At 40.3% G+C, this 21,937-nt stretch overlaps 1 protein-coding gene across 8 annotated transcripts in view; it reads right to left on the reverse strand.

The window, feature by feature from the left end:
* lingo2 (leucine rich repeat and Ig domain containing 2) overlaps window positions 1–21,937 on the reverse strand; it is a 178,636-nt gene that overhangs the window by 149,964 nt on the left and 6,735 nt on the right. For 3 of the 8 annotated variants that reach the window (XM_035650504.2, XM_035650496.2, XM_035650500.2), the window contains exons 1-2: window positions 8,954–9,017; window positions 4,875–4,954 (exon numbers count right to left, since the gene is read on the reverse strand). The exons of 2 other annotated variants lie outside the window; for them this stretch is intronic. The gene's annotated coding sequence lies outside the window, so the exon portion shown is untranslated. Of the gene's footprint in view, window positions 1–4,874; window positions 4,955–8,953; window positions 9,018–15,038; window positions 17,228–21,937 lie in introns of those variants that run through there. 3 more of the 8 variants (XM_035650499.2, XM_035650501.2, XM_035650503.2) reach the window with 3 other exon arrangements.

Below are 21,937 nucleotides of genomic sequence, written 5' to 3' on the forward strand. Positions count from 1 at the left end.
TTAAAAAAAACAGTACAGAAACAAAAGAGACGTTTTCTATGTTTGAGGCAGCATTGGTTTCCCATTTTCACACTTTGAAAAAAAAAAAGTGTTTTTGTTCATTTTTCGTGATACAATCTCTTATCAAATTTAATTTTAGAATTGTCACAGTATACAAAGAAGAATGCACCTGATATAAAATAGGTGACCTGGGCAGACAGCAGACTGAATGCAATATTTAATCATCAAACCTTTCAATGAATTAGTCTTTGTACAACATTTCAGGTAAGATAAGCTATATTATCTGCCTGCCATCCTGCATGTAATCACTGCTATTGTGCAGTAAGTTTGTATCTTCACTCAGTACCCTCTTTAAATCAGTCCTCAGAAGTTTCTTCTACAAGAAGCAACAGTAAACGTGTTGATTAGCTATTTTTTACTTGTTATTTTTTATTATATGCTTCTGCTCCATTATTTTATTTGTTTCATTGTATTTTTTCATTGTGATTGTGTTCTCTCCTGTTCTGTGAAGCACTACATGTTTTGAAAAGAGTTATACAAATACATCACTATCAATTTTACTTACCCTACCTTATGTGCAGTGTACTGTGCAGCGAGATTGTTGAAATTGATAAACCAGTAATCTCAATCAAAACTACTGGAGCCTAGAGGACATGAGGTTTGCTTGGACATACACCCCCCCCCCCCCCCTTTTTTTTTTTACAACAGATAATCCTGTGTCTACAATATGTCATAAAACCAATTTATTAAAGAGAAGTGCCATCTGAAACACTATCTAATATAAGAGAAGGTTGTTCTCTTACCAAAATAGTAATACTGGATTCTTTACAAGCACAGCAACGTGTGCATCATGTGAACAATGTGCCTGCTGTAGCTATCATACCCAACTGCAGTTTGTTCACTGACCCAAACAGAACTAGTAATGTCCTTGTGGTGCTGTGTGTCGAACTAGCAGTGCTATGCATGCATGCTCTTAATGCTTCCTATGTACATATTTGAATCAATAAAATATGTCGGCCAAAAGGGTCCATTCCACCATGCAAACTCTGCAACCTCCTCTCCCCCGCGTGATTCCCTATGGTGCTATTCCCTCTTATAGGTCAGAGTGACCGCAATTTAGACAATAAAAATAGTAGCGTTGGTGGATTTGAAAGAAAAAGCACTCGATGTGAAGAAACTAGGATATAAAGTGGCTGATGAGAGATCCGTGGACATGAACAAGGTAAACAAATTACAAGGTGATGAATATTTAAAGCTAAAACACTACACGCAGACACAAAAAACACCCTACCATAAGCCAGGAATTGTGACGGAAGCTACTTATAATGCATATATACAGTATTTGCCATAGTTAGTTTTATTTTTATCTATTTTTCTTTGATCCAAGTGCTCCAAAATAGTTGTTTTTTTATTTTATTTTACTAGTCATTAATAATTTAAATATCAACAGAATATATAAGAGGCTATAGCATAATCCATTGGCAAACAACACTAAGTGCAACTTAGTTAAACATACTTTTCCCTGGTGGGACAGTACTCCATTTACATATGTAATAATAACTGAGCAGTCCACACGACAATGGTAAACTAAAAAAAAGTACAAAAAATTGGGAGAAAGTATGTCATGATTAGAAGTGCAGTATACATAAACCATTCATTTGAGTTCCATTATGCACCGTGTTCTGATTCTTGGAATTGCTCGTGATTGTATCCTGTGATTTATAAAGGTGTTCTGTTTACTGCTTTGAGATGTTTCTACTTTTCCCTGCACAGTGACCACTTACATTGGCAAGAGTGATGCAAGCACATTTGCTTAAACCCTTTTTTTCCGGGTGAAAAAGAGCATCTTTTCATTTTTTTCCCCCCTACCTTTATACAGGGAGTCTTATCTCTCTACTGCAGTGTTTTCCTTTTTTGTTCTCCCATTGTCATGCTACTATTCATCCTCAATCTGCCTCTGTTTTGAACAACAAATCACTGTTTGGCTCTTTTTGTCTTCGGGACAACCGACTGTCTGTTTCTTATTCAGGCACTCAGCCCCCTTGCCACATTGTCCTCACTTGCTCATTGTCTTTGCCTCCGTCTGCCCCTTGTTATTTATGGAACGCAAAACTGCAGGAGTACAGAGAAGTAGCCTGGAGCTGTTCTATACCCACAGCCAAGGCACCCAATAACTGCCAAGAGATTATGGAAAGACCTTGTCAGAAACAGGAAACCTTCTGTCACCTCTGCCATGCCACCTACCTTGCACAGTATCCCGCCTACTCTTCCAGCCTAATCACCCTGTGCACCAGCATAGCCGGGAGCAGGGTATTGTATTCACCCCTCTGTGTGTGTCGACGAAATTACTCAGAAAAACATGGAAGGTTTTTGACCAAACTTGGTGGGAATATCACTAGGGAGGCCATCTACAGATGATTCACTGAGCTCATCAGTCGGGGCTAGGGGAGGCACACAAGACGCAGTGTGCTCCAACTGTGCAAAGAGCGCTGCACACAGCTCTATGACGATGCAAAGGAACAAAAAATTCTGTTGAAAATTATTTTTTGTTATTATGAAACTGTGGTGGGACAAATTAAACTATGGCGGTGTGGCAGAGTCTAGGTAAATAATGGGAAACCCCCCCTCTTTCTCATCCTCTAGGAAGTTATGAGTTCTGTCATGCATGGGCAGTCCGACGCCCATTTGTTCATAAGAAACATTTAGGTATGTGTGAATGTCGATATTTCTAGAATCAGTAATGTCATTAAATGTTATTATGTTATTATAATCCCATTGAATACACATTAAAAAAACACCTAAACAAAATCAATAAAAAAGGGGAACAATATTTGTCATTATCTTTCTCTCTATCCATCTTACCTCACTCACCTTCTTATGTATCTATCTCATATTTACTTTGAGCATTTTTCTTGAAGAGTGAATCATGGCATACTATTGTGTAAAGAAACATAAATCCAAAGAAAATTTGAGTCAATTTTCTTCAGTGCTAAAGTAGCTGTCAAGCTGTCAACTAAGCCCAGGCCAAATCATTTGCAACAAGGGTACAATGACACCCGACGGCCAGCCCTCACTTCCCACTGTTGTTACACTCCATGTGCTGTATGACTTTGTAGTCAAATTTAAGGATAGAATTGCCCTTACACCAAGGTTAGGAGCAGAGATAAAACCAGGATGTCACATCCCCCATGCCTGGTGTAACCTCTAGCAACCAGAAAACCCCTTCAGACTCTACCGCAAGGCTTGGTTAGCCATAAAACCAATTACCATAAAAAAAAAAATTTTATATCACCTCATGGGTTCCACATATAGGATGATAACACATGCCTCTGCATACAAAGCAGAGAAAGCCGGAGCTTGATGACTGAAGAGCCATTGGAAATCACTGACTGTAGTCCCTAATGTGTTTTCAGTGTCTATTAGTCTTAAGATAAAGATCTGAGCAGAAGATGAGGGATGCAAGGGGATGTGGAAAGGGGATGCGGATTAGAGTGAGCTTTCAGGAATAACATCTTAAAAAGCCAGCATGAAGAAATAACTATGATTATATTGAACATACAAATTTTATTTTTCTTTGTAAAGCATTTTAAAGGCCCAGATAGGTAAAGTATGAGTGGAAACCACTGCCGTCACATCCAGCATCAAAGCGCTGGAAAATGTAGCCTCTGCTGAGGAATTAAGATACAGCCCGAGCATGAACATTATTCCCCCTGTACTCATTCTGTATACGGAGCAAGGTACAGTTAGCTTGTAAAATTAAAGGTAGATCTCCAATGTGGTCACTAATCGTAACTCACATGTTCAGCTCTTTGCATTGTTTTTCTCAAATGGCTCTGCAATAAAGTTTTCAACGAGTCCCAACTGCCAAAGACTCAAGGTCCAATAATCGCTTATTCTCAGTGAACCATTAGGTTTCTCTTGTAACTGCTGTCCAGTCTCACAGAAGGGCTTTATTGAGCTGCTGCTCTGTTGCGCAGCTAATTAGATAGGCTCTGTGTTTTTCTGTACTCTTGACATGTATTAGCTTGTTTGTATGAATGAATGCACGCCAGGCACCCTTTCAAATGATCGCTACGTCCGAGCATCAGAGTAAAACTTGAGAACCGAGAGAAAAGCAGGCTGAACAGGCAAAACATGCTTGCTTTACTCCAGAAGTGATAGAACGATGGCTTCACAATTAAAAAGAAAATGACAGACAGTTTTGTCAATCGAATGAATTTTAAACATATTCCAGAGATTATATTATAGGGTTAGATTTCAAATATTTCTATAATACGTGTATAATTATAGTATTATAAATAATTATATTATTATTAATTATAGTAATATAAATACTATATGTAACACGGTAAGGGAGCTCTTTCAACGGTTTCCAGCTTCAGCCAGTAGACAACGATTTGGGGGTTTGTGAACTCGCTGTATGTCACAGAATTGTTTTTAGATCAAATTTGTGAGTCTCTTTTGCAGTAGCTCACTGGTTTAATCATCGTTATTCTTTTCAGTTACCTGTACTTGCACCTAACTGCGGTGTTACGCTGCTGCTGAAATATGACTGCCCCTGCTGATTTTTTACAAGAGGAGAGATAAAGAAAGGAGAGAGGGCTCCATCTTATCGTAGAAACAAATATTATATTATTCATCAACAATGAAGCAAGCAACGCTCATGATGGATCCAGGATTATAATTCGCTGAAGGGAAAACAGTTCTGCAACTTCACGTGAGCAAAAAAGCATTCATTTGCCAGGAACCCACAAGGAATCACGTAATATCACGTGTATCTGTGAAATAAACATCTGAAAGATTCATCTTGACACAAAGATATTAGGTATTCCACATGCATCAATTGTTCTCGGCTTCCTGGAGACGCAGCTTACTGTGCATGAGGACCACTGTGACGTGCGAAAGCTGTGATTCTCAAAGAAGACTGCCAGACTCCCTCGCAAAGAAACTGCATCTGAATAGGAAACCACATCATTGTAAATGTCATTAAACTTAAATTATAACTTACATTTGAGATAGTACAGCAGTATTGTGATGCTATTGTGAAGTTCATTTTGGGAAAAAAGGCTTATGCTGAGGATGAATAATGATTTGGAAGAAAGACTGAAGGCTAGCTAATATATTTTTTCATTTCTATTTTATAAATGTCAATCATTGTATTTAAGATCATACTGTGATCTATTGACCTAGGTGCGAGTGCAACTGGCTTTAAAAGGGAATGGGAGATGACACTGATTGGTGCACTCGAAGCATGCCCGAGATTAATTAAGCGACTAAGTACAACCCCTTTGAACCATGCTTCTGGCACTGAAACCTGTTTTACTGCCATTAAACTCGCAAAAAAGCAGGTTTGGACACCTGGGCATCGGACTTGGCATTACCTTGCTGCTTGTGTAACGTAGCCTTGAATGTGTTCATTTAAAATAAATGTTTTATTGGAGTAAAACACACTTTTTGATCATAAGTAAGCTGATATCTTTAACGTATCAAACCTGTTCTGCACAAAAAGCAGAAAAGCAATGGTTTGCTTTGAGAATAATTTAGAAAAGCAGGCATTTGGGATATATATATATGTATATATATATACATATATATATATTTGTATGCACGGCTGTGTGCAAACTGCATTTAGAGCTTTCTAGAAGCCTCCTGATTTACTTGAGTAAAACAAGAGGGACTTGTGTGTGTGTGACACTGCCGTTTGCAATATCCACCCGTGATCATATCTTTATCCAAGAGGACAAGTCCCCCTTAAGCATCACATTTAAATACATTCATGCCATACTCCATAAGAATGGATTTAAATTGAGCGATCAAATCGGTAAGACGATGCATGGCAGTCTCAGGTGAAGGAACAGCGTGTCACAGTGCAGTGATCCTCATCCCGCAATCTATCCAACTCATTATCAGCTTGTTTTTCCGTGCGAAAACATCTGCCTGGCTCAACACTGGTTACAGCGTACCCATTGGGAGCCTCGGTTCGACTGTTTGAACAGCTCAGTGGCATTCCACTTGCATTTCAATAATATTCCCATTCAAGACCCAATCAGTGAAGCCTGAGTTCTGACAGCTGCGGTACAGCAATAAATCAAAGAATGGGGAGAGGCAGACGGAAATCCTCTGCATGCAATTACAATGTGACTGAGTCAATGCCGCTTCGCTGGCAAACTAGTGCCCATGCACAGATCGTCAATTAGGTACCTAACAACCGGCCATGGGTGTCCATGCAGAATACGAAACGTGCAGCATCAACCTGGCCACGCGTTACTGTCGTCGCATTGCTATTCTGATGAGACATACGTTTCAACATTTGAAATTATATTAACCACTTTTTTTTACAGTAGGGTGTTTATACATTCACAGTGCCAATACTGAGATTTCATTATTATTCGCAGCAAACTGTGTGCAGTGCGTTCTACTCCGTGACCGGGGCTAGTGTGACGAGTACGAAACCAAGGGGACCACAGGCACCAACGTATATGAGCATGTACAGTGATGTAACTGGCAACTGCAGCGGCAGCCAAATCATGAAGCAGTAGAAATAATAAAAGCACCAGAATTGAGTCAAACAAATTGACTGTTACCGAATGTCCATGGTAAAGGGACCGCATTTGGTTGCTGGGTCTTAACAACCCATCAAGGTCACATTCACGCATTCACACACTATGGCGATTCTATATATAGAGCTCCTCTATCACTTATTCAGTCACACATTAATGGCCCTGGCACCGAAGCCTATCCTGTCAAATGTAAGGTAAAATTTCTCAAAAGCAATGTGCATACAAATTTCCATTTCGCTCACTCAAATGTGCTGTAAATAAGAGAAATGGTTTTATTAAATATCTTGATCGTAAGGGGAGGCCAACTTCAAAAAGGAACAAACCTATATATATGATGATTCTATACATCTTTTTTCTTTTTATTTTAGTAATTTTTTTCGGTGTTGAGGCATTTTCTTACCAAAACTTCTTACCAAAATCCTAAGGGAAACAACAATATATCACTTCGATATGCAACATTTTCAAACAAAGACATTTGCTTAACTTCAATGCTATGACAAGCATGTCAAGGTAGTAATTGAAACCTCATTGGCAGGGATATTGAAAGTTCCTGAGCAACGACAGAAGCTGATATGTTATGGTGTATACTTTTTTTCACCTTGAAGTAATTGAGTCGTAAGTGTGCGAGGGAATTAGCTGCCTTCACTCGGTGAAAGGAATGTAAAGGAAGGGGTCATACAAGGGAGGCATTTTGGAAATCCAATCACCGTAGACAGTGATTAAACACCTTCTGAAAGTTTCAAAGGCTGGCTTTCTCACTACAGAGAAGAAGAAAAAAAAACAGGTGAGGATTGTGGTCAGGGAATAAGGATTTAAGGCTGAAATAGTAGGAACAGAAAAAAAAAGACATGGCGAGGGCAAATGTCCAAAATCCATAAGTTAACAAATAGTCCTGCTCTCCATCGCTGCCTGTGTGCTGGCTAAACTACTTTCACCTTGAGTGAGCGGTAATTCCCTGTTATCATTCCTGGTGCTTAGAAGGTATTTAGACCACAGTGCTCTCCGCTGGAGGAAGCTCTCACTTTGTGCGTCTCTAACTGCAGCGGCTGCACAAGCCAAGGAAATGACTAAACAGAAAAGCAGTAGTAAGTGTTTTTCAAAGGAGTTCCTCTCTGGTCCTGCAAAAAATATTATAGAGAACATTATAAAAGTTTGACTTTGGGTATTCTTTTTAATTTAATTTACAGATAATAGTTTTCCTGTAATGCCTAATCATTCCCAACAGCATTTTCTTTTCTTTTTTTAATAATGTCCTTATGGTGTTTGGTGTTTTGTATGCAATTCTAGTGAGGGACCAAGGTTTGCAAGCCTATTTTTCATCCCTTACGTGAACCGAATACTGAAGCTAAATACTTTTTTTCCCCAAACAACAGCAGCACCTTAGCTGCACAGTACATCAGCAAAATCAAGACGCTTTTTCAAAGAACGATCTTCCATCCACCTCTCTGATTAGAGCTCACCCTCACTGACAATATATTCACTAGAACTGCTGGCTAGACTGTTTGCTTGCTGTGCATTTTGCATTCTTTTGGTAACCTCCCTTCTCATGGTTTATCTTTCTGACATGAGGCACTCAGCAGTGGCCTAATGTCAGGTCATTTCTATAGGAAAAGGAAATGGTTACATTAGCTAATTCATTTCTGGTAAATGACCACAAGAACGAGGCTCAGATGACGAGTCACAGGAAGACAAGAGGGGCACTCTCTCTACCAACTGCATTTCAAATATTGCCCTTTAATCAAAAAATCTAATTATCATCTCTCTTTTTTTGTCTGTAAACAATGGAGGAAATGCTTTGACTAATTTGATTTGAAGAACTTTGCAGGTCAATTAGTACAAAGACTTCTACTGATTATGTGAAGTGAAATTACCAACTGAGCAGTGATATTTGTCTGCATCTAAGATGCTAATTGCTAACAACAAAAAATCCTCCCTAGCCAGATAGCACATTTAGCCTCATCTCACAAGTCCACAAGTGTACAGGTGTGGCCTGACTCATAGACAAATATGCAATAACAACATGTCAAAGATGTGAGACAAAGCTGTAGCACTATTGGAAATAGTGACACTGAAAATTGTCATATATAAAAAGAAATTCAGCCTGTGACAAAGTGGGTGAGATCTGTTTACTCACCACTCAACCCTTTCTACAAGTCATCTTACACATTGTAGTATTTTCTACATGTGATCATTGTGCTATAAAATTTAGCATTGCTAAGGTAACATTGCTTCATCGACAATCCAGGGTTTGTTTGTGTTAGCGTTATGTTAAAGTTCACATCAAAGCATATGTAAGCTAAAGCAAACAGAGCCAAGATTTACTTTTAGTTCCGCAACTTAATCTTTATTAAATGTCAGGTTTGGAAATTGTTTGTTTCTTTGTCCATACTTACAATTGTTTTGTTCCTTTGTTCAGAGCCACCATGATGCAGGTCTATTGTTGGAGAGAGGCCCCGCCCAGAATTTCCAAGTTTTTATGGTGTTGGTGATGTCATCGCTGACATCGTGGGTTAAACCAACTGGTGGGGATTTCTTCTACGTCGAAATGCTTAGTTTGATAGTTTATTGTTTGTTAGTAAAATCGGTTGAGATGCGTACCTTTCGGATAGTGATTTAGAAATGTAATGAGCTTGGGAAAGAAGCTAAATGATCATTTATATATCCTGGTGTTACGGTCACTGTATGTTTCACCCTTTAGTAAATACTGGTATGGGCTGAAGGAGTGTAGGTGATGATTGAACACCCTATATATTCAGTAGCATTTTTTGTTTTTGACTCTTCGGCAAGGGAGAAGAAGGTAAGGCTGTGCTGCTGTGAACATGTGCCTTTTGTTTGAGATTTCATGATTTCCTTTTCAGGTTTATTTTCCTTGTATTTTCTTTTAATTTCGACTAAGTTATATCCGTGTCTGCGTCGAGTCTGCCTGCCTACCTACCTACCACCCTCCTTCGACATTTGAGCCAAACTTTCTTACACAGCCTACGCATATCTATTTTGTTTACGTGATGCTTCACTATATTAGTGCTGGTAAGCAGAATCTATTGTATGTTTTGTGAGATAGGCTCATTCCAAAAGTGTAAAACACCTCAAAGATTTAAGCCATTTCTTTCTCCATTCGTGGGAGATCTGCTGAATCTACATTATTCGCTGTATGGCAATGTGAAAAGTCAACTTTCCAGCAAAATTCCTTGCCAACAAACAAGTAAAAGCAATTGTTAATATATTACTGTTAACTTTTATTTGCATTTGAATGCAGTTGATTATTGCACTATTCAAATTGAAGTGAAGTCTTATCAAGCTGTAGATATATCGCTTTCCGGAGGGGGGAAACGCAGCTTCAAAAGGTCAGCACTAGCTAAATGTCACCACCTCCCAGAGCGACTGAGAGATCAAAGTTCTTTCTTTAGAGGGTCAGACAGTCAGTCTCATACAACCCACAAAGGATATTTGGAAAAAGACCCCAAAACCCAAGGGTATCCAATCAGTGCCTCTGCCTTAGACCCTGCATACTTAAAGTGACAGCAAGAAAGCCCTGTGCTCCGTCTGTGTACTTTCTTTGGACATGCTCTCTCAATGCTTGCGGGGGTTTCCTGAAAGGGTGGAACACGGTGTTCATGGACACACCAATTACATAACTTGCCGCATAGTCTATTTCATTATTTTACACCCTTTGGTTTGGTTTGTTTTTTTGCATATCAGCAGCAGTGCCTACTACCAATTTTAAAAATTGAATGAAATGAAATTGAAAATAACAGTTTTCAATACTCAGTCCTATCGCGTGACGAGTGGAGAGTTGAGAACAGAGAAGGATTTGATGTCAAAGAGGAAAAGCAAAAGTTCACGAAGGGAACCTGATAACATTAACGTGGCAATTGGTACACACACCTTCAAGTGCAACAGAAGATTGAGGCTAGTCACAGCGAAACCTTTCAAAGTTAGTATTTTACAGATATGTCTCGTAAAATGCCCAATGTATTCTGTGACAACAGTGTTTTCTCAAAAGTTTATTACCCAGCATCCCTGGTTTGCTACGTAGATGCTCCAGTATATTACCAAAGTCAAATACAGCTTTCACTAAGCAGCAGCTGCTACTGACTACTCATGCTACTTTAATACTGCTTATCTTCAAATAGTCGCCAGGGCCTTTATTTACCTTGACCGCAGAAGGTAACAGGCCTTTATTGGCGACACACGTTTAATGGCCCCCTTCTGAGGGTTTTAGACATGATTTTAGCATGATTTAGCTTTCTAGTCCCCCCTTGGTGAGTGTGTGTAACAACGCCACAAGCAGGGAGCGAGCAGATCGGAGAGGCTTGGAGGACACGGGGAACCAGGTGAAGTGGAGATAACACTAGGCGACAACTACGCTCCTTACTGTCAGTGCGATGAAAAGTTAAAATAAAAATGTCACAGTAGTTAAAACAAAAGCTGTCCGTCTGTCGTCTAACTGATTATTTTTCTCCCGAGTCTTTGGCGACATTTGGCAAACTTCGCTACTGCCTGAACACCTCCACCAGTGCTACCTGCAGGCAGTGAATCATACCAGCAGCAGACGGAGGATGAGAGAGGACAGATACTGACTCACGTCTGTTCCTCTTCCTCTCCAAAGTTCACCCAGGAATATTATTTATTACACTGACATTTCAGTTTTCTTTCCAGTGAGAGATAATTGAGTTAATAGTGACTGGGTTGTTGTGAACAGTAATGCTGCTGCTCTAGAAACAATAACTAGTTGTAATGTCAGATGCTCCAAATCATATTTTAAAAAAATGTAATATGATGATGAACTGTCTTCAGCGATAATTAGAATGTTCTACCACATCGTTAACATGTTTGGTTGTCCTTTGGTTACTCCTCTGGTAATTTTCCTCTGCTTTGTGTTATGAATTTTCAAATTCCTAGCTCTCTCTCTCTTTTGAAATAATTCGCTACGTATGAAAAAATCAATACAGAAATGCGATAAATTAGATCAGTGTGTATGATGAAATAGGGGGAAATATAACATACTAAAAGCCACCACATCTGGGGTTTTAGGTTTGTCCCTGCTGTCTACTTCTTTTCCAAGTAAATTGACAAAAATTATCCTTAGCTCCAAGAAAGAAAAAATTTGACAATCTAATTTATATAGAGGTAATCATGAAATACTGCCGCCATTACATATTTTGTCCACTACAGTGCACTGTCAGGTAGATTTTTCAATTACAAAATGTTCTACTTAATATGTCAAATATATATATATATATATTTTTTTTTTTGGTTTTTGTTTTTAAACAAAAAGAGATGGGATATCCATAACAAGATATATGTAATTTTGGGGTTGATGCAAATTAATAATCACTATCGTTTGATTTGATCGGATTCATTTTAACTCAAATATCAGTGTCAGTGCCCAAATCCCTAGTATGTGTAGGGCTATAATATGAACTGATGTTAATTCAAGTGTACCGTACATGTCTCCATCTATGTGTTGGTTTTGCAACAGATTGACAATGCGCCCTGCTGGTAAAGGCTCACGCTCAATATCATCTGGAGGAGTTAAGCGAGTACCTTCTGTCTTCCTAATTACCTCCTGTACTATTATTATTATAGTGCCAGGATCATTATCATTCTATCCTGAGTGTGATAGTAAACCCAGATGGAATATCTAAAGGCACAGTTAATTAACAAACCTGCAGCCACTGCAGGCTGCTTTACTGAGGATATGCATTTAATGTAACTATTTGATATTCACATTTTTTAAAAGAGCCCCCCCCCCAGGCCCTCATGCCACCACATACAAAAAGAGAATAGGAAAGGGTGAAAAACTGATAAAAACTTTTTTTATTTCATAGTTGTGGTAGTGATTTGCAAACTCTGCATGAACCTCACCTCTGTTTATTTTGTAAAGGAGTTCCACACAGAACATCCAATCTCACAGCAGCGCATTTTAATGGTGTAGGGGATTTTCTTCTTCCTTTGTTGTTTTAATGGCGGCTGGCGAACAGCTTTCAGGTGCATTACCACCACCTTCTGGCGGGTATAACATACAACTTACCACCAAGTTCCAGTAAAAACAAGTGGTAATGTATTTTTGAACGCAATAGTTGCATAAATGATTTTATTTTTTTGGATTATTACATAATGTGGAAATCATGACCATCCTGAAAGACGTCCAAATTGACATCAAAGCTCAGCAGTGCAGCTTACTTAAGATAGAGACAACCACAGAAGTCAGAGGTAATGGTTGTATATCCATACAGAGACCGATATTTTGGATGTCTTTGTCCTGCATTAGCTTCAATAATGCAGTGATTGTGAAATCTTAAATGCAAGATCTTGCGAGATAATAGGATGCAGTATATAGTACAGATGACAGCAGGATAGAGGAAGAAACATGAGCACTCAAAACTAAATGTGCACAATGCTGGCACTGTAGAGGCTAAAATAATTTATTAGCACAAACATTACCATACAAACTCGTACAAAGATATACCAAGTATCAGAAATGGGGTATAATTCATTTAGTTAAAAAGATAAATGGGACCACTGGTATCAACTGCTCCCGCGTATCTATAATAATAGATTATAACTAGAGGATAATATTCTGAGTCTGGGCTGCAAAATGCAAATGTTTAAATGTTTGATGTTCCTCAATATTGTGCTCTTACCAAAAAAGACACATGTTGACTCGTATTGGACTTTTCTGAAAAAAATATCAAGTTAAGGTATTAACGCTGACCTAGATTAATGTCGTCAATATGACAGAAGATTAAGCTTGTGTTCCACATCCGAGGCCGAGGCCAAGCCCTGTCTCCCAGGTGTACTTCTTAGTATGTAGCAATACAATCTACTGTATCTTGCTCCTGTGGAGACAGTGACCTACTTAAGATCTAATAAAAAGTACACCCCCTCCTATCAAAGTAGAACACACTAGGTTACCTGAGTTCAGTGTCAACGAGAAGCCATTTTGTTTTATAATAAGTTAACTTGTGAAACCACATGCCAAATTTTGTTGTATACTAAGTAGCGATGATGTGAAGATGTATTGAAGAGAAGTCCGCCGACACCGTCTTGATTGTATATAAAGGTTTATTACAAAAAGACCAGCATCGATTACAGGCACTGCAGAACTTGTAGAGTGTCTGGCCAAAAAGACAACCCTTCCGACACTTCTTGGGGGTTATATTTATAGGCCCATTGTTGACTTGAGTAAGAACATCTGGTTCGAATCAAGTTATGCTATATGAGACGTGGAATTTTCAGGGTCAAGGAAAGGAGTGGTAAGGGTCCCCAAAAGGCCCCTTGCATAACATTCCAAGAAAGAGATGTAAACACATATTCCCCTCTCATTCCATATATGGACAAAAAGACACTACACACATTTTCAGTGATGTATATAGTGTAACTATCAGATTTTTGCACTCATCGCATTTCCACATGCACTTTGTAGCTGGCAAATTATTGCTTATTTGACTTGTCTGACCAGATGGCAAATCAGTTCATCACCTCTTAATTACACTCAATCCACATTTTCCATTTTAGGAGGATTACCAGACAATGACCCACTCGTGTACAGTGGGCGGTGAGTGTGTATCACCTGGCGCACACAGCACATTCAGCACACTGAAAGGTTGAATCCATTACTAAGGTGTTTACTCAACTTAATCAGGCGGCGGTGAGAGGAGATGCCCCCGTCAACATCACAAACTTTTCTAATTAAATTGCCGATGGTGGGAGCCAACCTGGCACTTATCATCTGACAATCTATGACACATTGTCAATGATTATACAAATAGTTGTGTCAGTGGTTGACAGCACGGTGTAAGTTGAGTGGGTGACAAACCAAATTAATCTAAATTAAAATAGTCACTCCAACTTCAGAAACAAAACATTTTTCCTCATCTAACATTTCCATACATCATATAAAGACGGCACTTGAAAAAAACAAAAACATGTACAGAAACTGTCACAAAAAAAAAGCTGCCCTGACTTCGAAAACGTTGCGATGTCACAACTAGATGGCCGCAACTCTGTCCTGCCCCCATCCTAGCCCACCAGGACTTCAAATACAGAATATTGTCTTTCTGTGGGTTAGCCTGAAATGTGCATTATTCTCATGTTCTTTTGCTTTGTGGTCAATCTGTATTAAGTAGTCCTATTAGAGTTTCATTCTGCCACTACAGCGGCCTTTTCAGCTTTGAATCTTTTTAGAAAATATGCTTGAAATGACTTTTATCTTGCTGTTTTGAGTTTTTTGTGTTATCAGTCGTGTTTTTTAACGAGTTACACTTGGGTTAAGAGCAGGTGTGTGTGTGTGTGTGTGTGTGTGTGTGTGTGTGTGTGTGTGTGTGTGTGTGTGTGTGTGTGTGTGTGTGTGTGTGTGTGTGTGTGTGTGTGTGTGTGTGTGTGTGTGTGTGTGTGTGTGTGTGTGTGTGTGTGTGTGTGTGTGTGTGTGTGTGTGTGTGTGTGTGTGTGTGTGTGTCAAACTTGCTTACTCACAGTAAAGGGATGAAATCCACTGCCTGGAGTCAGAGCTCTGAAAAAGGGATTAAGCTGCTGCACGGCTTCGTCTCTGTAGCTGCTGCCCAGGAAGAGCATATTTTCGCTTATGCAGTCTTCCACTCTTGCTGTGCCTGCTGCCTGATCACCCACCTCCTGCATGTCCCAGATGGTCTCGGATTCTGTGGCCACACACACTCCCCTGGCTGGCCTCAACACAAATCGGCACCGTAACTGTCCGCCCGCAGGGTCTAGCAACTGAGGAAAGTGGTCCTCCTAGTTGTCCTCCGAAAGTGTGCTTGGAGGCAGGGGCAGCAGGCTCCACCACTCACGCATTGTACCTGGATGCTGCGACACCATGGGCGATCACCCCAAAGCCATCAGATGACGCAGGGGTTTGCACGGGGAACAGAGTAATTCAGACCGATTTTGACTGTCTGTTTGGCTCAGAGGGGCCCTGAGCCTCTCGTCTGTTTGGCTAACTGTTTTCTGGGTGATGCAAAGCCAGGCTCACCACAGGTAATGGAGAGTAGCTTACTGCTGTAATTTGGTAAAACTCCCCACTCAATGCAAATGGCCAATCAGACCCAGGCCCTCCAATTAGAGGCAGAGAGAGTCTCTGAGCCTCTCCTCAAATTGGAACGAGCCCTGTTTTAACTAGAGTTGCAGATAGAGGCGTGAGAAGGTTGATGCACAACTACATGATGCTTTTTGGTAATTAAAACCACGATTGCAGTATATCTTCTTGTGGGTATCAAAACTCCACATCAAACACTGGGAAACCATAAAATATAAGAGCTTTAAAAGAAAACAGTTATAGCCTAGTGTCAGCACAAGCTTGGTACAGCATGAAGCAGGTGGAGGAACTGCAAGCTATAAAAAAAAAAACTAGAACTCGAGTGTGACTAAGGAGTTTTGTAGCAGGTGGAGTCGTAGTCCTGTACCGTTGTACAAAGAACACTGATCAATGATTGCAGAGTCCCACCGCAACAGTTTGCTGATTAGCTACAGTTTTAATCTCTCGAATATTATCTGGAATGTAAATTAGGCCGATGGAACCAAGATATGGTCGCATGGGGAAATGTACATCAAAAGATGTTTCCTTTGTGACTGAATGGGCATGGCACTACCCATACTGGAGCATGACTTTTTGCTCACCGTGTGATGCCTCTAGTGTCCGGACCTTTGATCTTATTTCAGTATGTGCTTTGCCCTTTTACACAAATACTCATTATCTGCAGCGCAGCGAGAGCGGCGGTGCAGTGCCAATCGGATGTGCCATCAATTCCCGCTGAAGGAGTGACTTTGCAGAGAAGGAAATCGAAAAAAAAAAAAAAGAAAAAAAATCTTTCACGGTGAAAATCTCGGGCTACGAGCCCAGCCATCTGGGTAAGGGAGGAACGAGCCCAGCAAGGGATATGACAGGAAATATGAATCTGTATTTCTGAGGTAAAAAAAAAAAGTTACGAAAAAGTTATACTATCATTTGATGCATGGACCACAAAGCTACACAACAACTTCTTCCGCGCATTCATTAATGAGCTTAGACACCTATATTGTTTCTGACTTCATTCCTAAAAACTTTGACAAAATTAGAACTGAACAATGCTTCCAGTGTTAAAGTAGATTAGCCCAATGAAAACTGTATATGTCCTGGCTTGGCAGGAAGGTCCATCAGAGTTGCACTCTGGTTCATACTGATCTGTTAAATGCTCTGACCTGCTCTATCAGCTCCTTTCAAAAAATCAAGTGCTCCATAATTTGTCCCTACTCGCTTTCATGCAGACAGCTATTTTCCCAGTATTCCTATGAGGAATAGATGCTGCATCAAGTTGTTTTATTTTTCTACTCTCTCTTTCTCCCTATCTCTCTATAACAGTTCACTATTACCATCCATCTGCAGTTTTCATGTCTCATCAAAGATTTTCCTCCCCTCACCAAGTTTAAATATTCACTTCGTGTTCTTTCAACAGTACCTTACAAACACTTGGAAATAATTGAGTCTCAGCGGGCTGACAAAAAAAAGGAGCAGTGATCGTGCGCAGTGGAAGTGATCAAATATGGCCTTGAGCCAGCAGTCTTTGTAGATGGTCTTTGTATCTCCATTGATCCGGGGGTGGATACACCCGAGGAATACATTATTTATGCTTTTTTTCTTTCTTTTTTTTTCATCCGGCAGTTGAAAGTGGTGAGTCACAAACAGAAATGGGATTAGATGGGTGTCGCACCGGAAGAGAGGAAACCAGGGCCGCGGAATAGATGGGGCAACCCTGAGGACCAAAGGCAGTGGCCACAAAACAGTATTGTGGAAGGCTTTCATCTCTTAATAGAGCTGTTATTGTCAAGATAATGTACTCCACAATGTCACTGTACACCCAGTGCCCTGTCATTACGACGGGTACAGAAAGTTCTTTTAGGAACCTCGCAAACCGCAATGAGTCAATCACACGGCATGCCCCCTTTCTCATTAAAGTCATTTATTTTTCTTTCTCCAGAGCAAATAACCATGTAATCATCAACTGTGCAGTCTGCCTCCAAGTTCGCCTCATTTGGAACGATCATGTGGTCCTGTTTTCACCGTGCGTCCATACAAACCGATAAAACAATGAATGACGGGATTTTTTTGCGTTCGCATCTTCAGTGTATCGGGTCATTAAATTGCTAATCAGCTGAAATAAGCTAAATGCTTTCCCTCTCTTAACTAAACAGGCCTTCGGATGCAGTCATGTACAATGATCCCATTACTTTCTGCTGAGTGCTTCTAGAAATAAGGCATCTTAAGATACATTATTTATAAAAGCATAATGCATCTTAACGTGTTCATAGCATCTAAATTATTCAAATTATTTGTGCATGTGTGTATATTTATGTGTGCTGCTTTGTCTGATGCCTTTAGGGGCCACATATGTCTTAGAGGAGATGAAAGACATCATTATACCAACACTCTGATGCAGTGTGCTACACACTAGTAATATAGTATAACACAACATACTACAATTTACTTTCCTTCCCAAATATTCAAATTTTTTTCAGTGTTTTAGAACTTGAAACAGTTTCACCAGTTTTTTGTTGTGCTACGCTTCCAAAGGATGGCAGCGGACACCATAGCTTCCTCGACTCAAAACAAGCTTGGTCTCCACTTAACATGGTCACGGGTTAACTCAATGTTGTCCTTCCGTGCCTCTTACGTATTGTAACTACTTCCCTTTCCTCCCTGTTTTACAGATGACACACAGTTTCTAACACATTATAGCTGTTCAAGTACCATGAACTGCTGGGATACGAAAAGGGTGGGTCATTTCCACACCAAAGAGCTTTTCCACAAGCATTCATCATGCCTTCTGATTAACCAGTCTATCACGGCCAAAACTCCATGTTAAACAGCCTCGTTTTGTTTTCTTGGCAGGGGCAGCATCTTTGTTGCTAAGCACCCATTTCTGCATTGTAGTTGCACTACACATCACATAAATCCCCTTTTGATAAAGTGGAAGGCCTGTGTCCTCTAATGCGATGTCTTTCTCGCTGACTAATTGACTCCGAACCAGTGTGGCTGTAGCTGTCAAACCCAACTATTTTGTTTAGGAAAAAGTTATTGTTTTAACAGTATAACTGAATGTTACATAAATATATACAAGTCTGTGTGGATTTCTTTTTCAGCAGTATGTATCATGCAGCTATACCTTTTTCCTTGTTCAATATGTAGGCTGTGACTATTCCTGACACTCCCTGAAGGTAATGAAAGCACACTCACACAGACTCAGACTCACAAAGACATGCACTTTTTTGTATTTAGAGTCAGTGCACTATGAGCCCTCTGTCTCTGTGTATCTGATAAGCTCCAGGCTGTGACCAGCAAACCCAGAGTTGAACAGCCTGGCATCCCTCCCCCGAGGCGCCCCTGTTTCCCTCCAATTCCTTCCTACATCACAAGTGAAGCCCCGAGTGCTTGAGGATTTTCACACTAATAAATGCTCATTGATTTATAATTCACAGCATGCATGTCGGCGTCCAAGGTCGAGAAGTTCCGCATGTTGAAAATAGCATTGGGGAAGTTCAACATTCAAATTTAGAGGTTTAATACCCCGGCTCGTACGACAGGAGTGGGCGACAAAGTCCCTGCACTATCTAATGTGGCTGGCAAGCTGAATTTGTGCGTTTAATATTTCCGAGGACGAGTATTGAATTTGTCATGTGTGTTGCACACGTTGAGGGTGACAGGAGAGAGCTAGTGGATGCAGTGCAGTCACCCACAATTGTATTCTAATAGGCATGTGATGTAATTTATTGTATTTCTTATAGCCTACATGTTTCACGCACACAGTTTGAACAACATTTAAAGACACATTCAATGAATCATTCAATGAATTCATTTTGCACAGTCAAAATGTTTTTCCCTTTCCCCCCACCCAATAGCTGTGCATAAACCAGTCAAACACATGGTCTCATACACTCACACAATGGCCCACATTTGCTCCAGACATGCAGTGGAATCATCAGACAACATTGCTCTGCAACCAAAAGGATAGGTGGAAAAAATGCGAGATCACAGCAGGCAGATGACTTTGTGCCGCTGCCAGAACCTCCATGAAAAATTCTGGAAAAAATATGCAGAGCTCCCACTTGACGGTCAAACCTCTGGTAGCACACTGGGCAGGCGGAGAGGAGGAGGATAGGGAACGCGCTGGAGCGATACAGAGAGAGCTAGAGGAGCCAGGGAGAGGAGGAGGACCTCTTATCTATTCAGCGTGTTCCCCAGACAAGAAGCAAAGGCATGACAAAGGTTCTAATGAGTCTATTGCCCAACTGACAGCTATCTGAGATTATACAGAAATAAGAAAGAGGCATGCAATAAATTAAAGGGCAACGGTGAATCAGAACCCTTCCTCCAAATTTATCGGCAGTTCATGCAACAGCCTGAAATAGAGCAGGAGCTGATTGCAGTATACGGGAGTTCAGGACGGCAAAAACTGTTATGAAATTGGATTGGTTGCACTTACTGGGTTGTAGCCATCTATATCAAATGCTATATTAAAGGTCCCATACAGTTGAAAGTGAAAATTATTTGATTATCGCGGAGGTCTAGGTATATAGACACAATGGAAATATCAAAAGGTTTTGAATGATCAGTCAGGACTTTCAGAACTTTTTGAGGTGCCATGTTGGTGCCATTGCTATGGATGATGACTGCCGTCCAACCATGAGGGATTTGGTTTCTCCCATTGTTCATCTGTTACAGTTTTGGTTCAAGCTCTTTTAAGACCTCCTATTAATGTTTTGTTCGGCCTCTTTCCAGCTTTTAATCTTTCCAGCGCTATTCTTCCACCTTCCGCTGGTTACTTTTATCCAGCTTTCCTGTTTAATCAGTCACGTTGTTTTATGATTAACACGCGGCTATTATTATGGCCGTGTGTGTGCATGTGTGTGTGCGTCTGTATGAACTGCACACACTCACTCACAACCGAGGGATGAAATCTGCCGCCTGTAGTCAGATCTCGGTAAAAAAAAAAAAGGGGATAAGCTGCATCACAGCTCCGTAGCTGCTTCCCAGGCAAAGCACATTTCCACCATAATTTGCCCATACACACTGCCATCATGCTGCATAGAGACAGACCTCCCTTCCACAAACTAGCCTCGACGTCGCTGACAGTTTCTCGTCTGCAGCCTCAATCGATCCCATCCATAACGCTGCGTGGTTTGGCTTCATTTTCCTGGTAATCCACTCACCATATTCCACTCTTGTGGTCCCAGCTTCTCGATCATACAAACAGCGGCATGCATGTGTAACTGTAGGTGGTAACTATACTCTACGTTGTACTGCTATTACCGTACCTGGAAGAGTCCAGGCAATCATGCAGTGACGTTGGTGGCTGCAGTGAATAGTTACCTCAATAAAAAAAAAAGCTCCAACTGTTAACGGATAAAGCAATCAAAACCCTGGGCTGTTACCAAGGACACCCCCAGCAAAAGGGATGGCAAAGAGATTTGCTGCTTCTTCAATTGAAAAATGGAAAATACACTGGTTTGGTGTTGAATGGTTGAATCGTACGACTCGTAGAGAACTGTATTAATATTACACAAATATTTACTCTTTTGACAGTACTTGCAGTAGCCACGAGACAGTAATGTTGTAAAAAGCACCTGGGACTTGGACATGTGTCAAACCCACAATAATGAAATCATCGACGTAAGACAAATTTTGACTCGTCCAAAATCTGTATACAACATTTGGTGGATCTAATTAGATCAAGTCCATTAAATTAATGCCATGAACTTGTGATTATTATACCATTCGTCCATCTTGTGGTTTATTCCAAAGTCTCTTCCTAATTAAAGGTTTTCAGTGTATCTATAAACAAAAGCACTAACACACATTGTTTATATGTGAATGCTGTTAAGAGCTACATAAAAGCTCAAGTAATTAGACGTGTCTCCTGTTTTCTCTAACACATCCAGTTAATTGCATACTCCTCATTGGAACATCAAAAGTATGTTGTTTTTTTATTCACTCAGGTGGTGATTATTTGATGTATTTTAATCTGGATTCATTTCACATTAAAATCAGCAACTTTTACCAGCTATTTTACCATTAAAGTATAATTCCATATCTATATTCCCTACGATGCACAAGGAGACGGACACTCCTCCACAAGAGCCAGCAACATCACTGTGTGAATCTCTCCAACCTGGGGAGAAAAAGCCACGTCATTCTCCCCAAACAAGTCTTCTGCTCTTTGGGGGATTTGAAGGCGTGTAGGCGTTCTCACTCCTCCCCACAGATTCCTTAAAGCGTGAGCAACTAACAAACACCAGAGCTGCACTTTGGTCTATATCAGCTGTAAGCCCAAAGGAGGCAAGGATCAGTGACCTGCACTAACAAGTGCAGTCCCAGTGTCCTGCTG

The sequence above is a fragment of the Scophthalmus maximus genome, chromosome 9, assembly GCF_022379125.1.
Source record: "Scophthalmus maximus strain ysfricsl-2021 chromosome 9, ASM2237912v1, whole genome shotgun sequence".
Taxonomy (NCBI): domain Eukaryota; kingdom Metazoa; phylum Chordata; class Actinopteri; order Pleuronectiformes; family Scophthalmidae; genus Scophthalmus; species Scophthalmus maximus.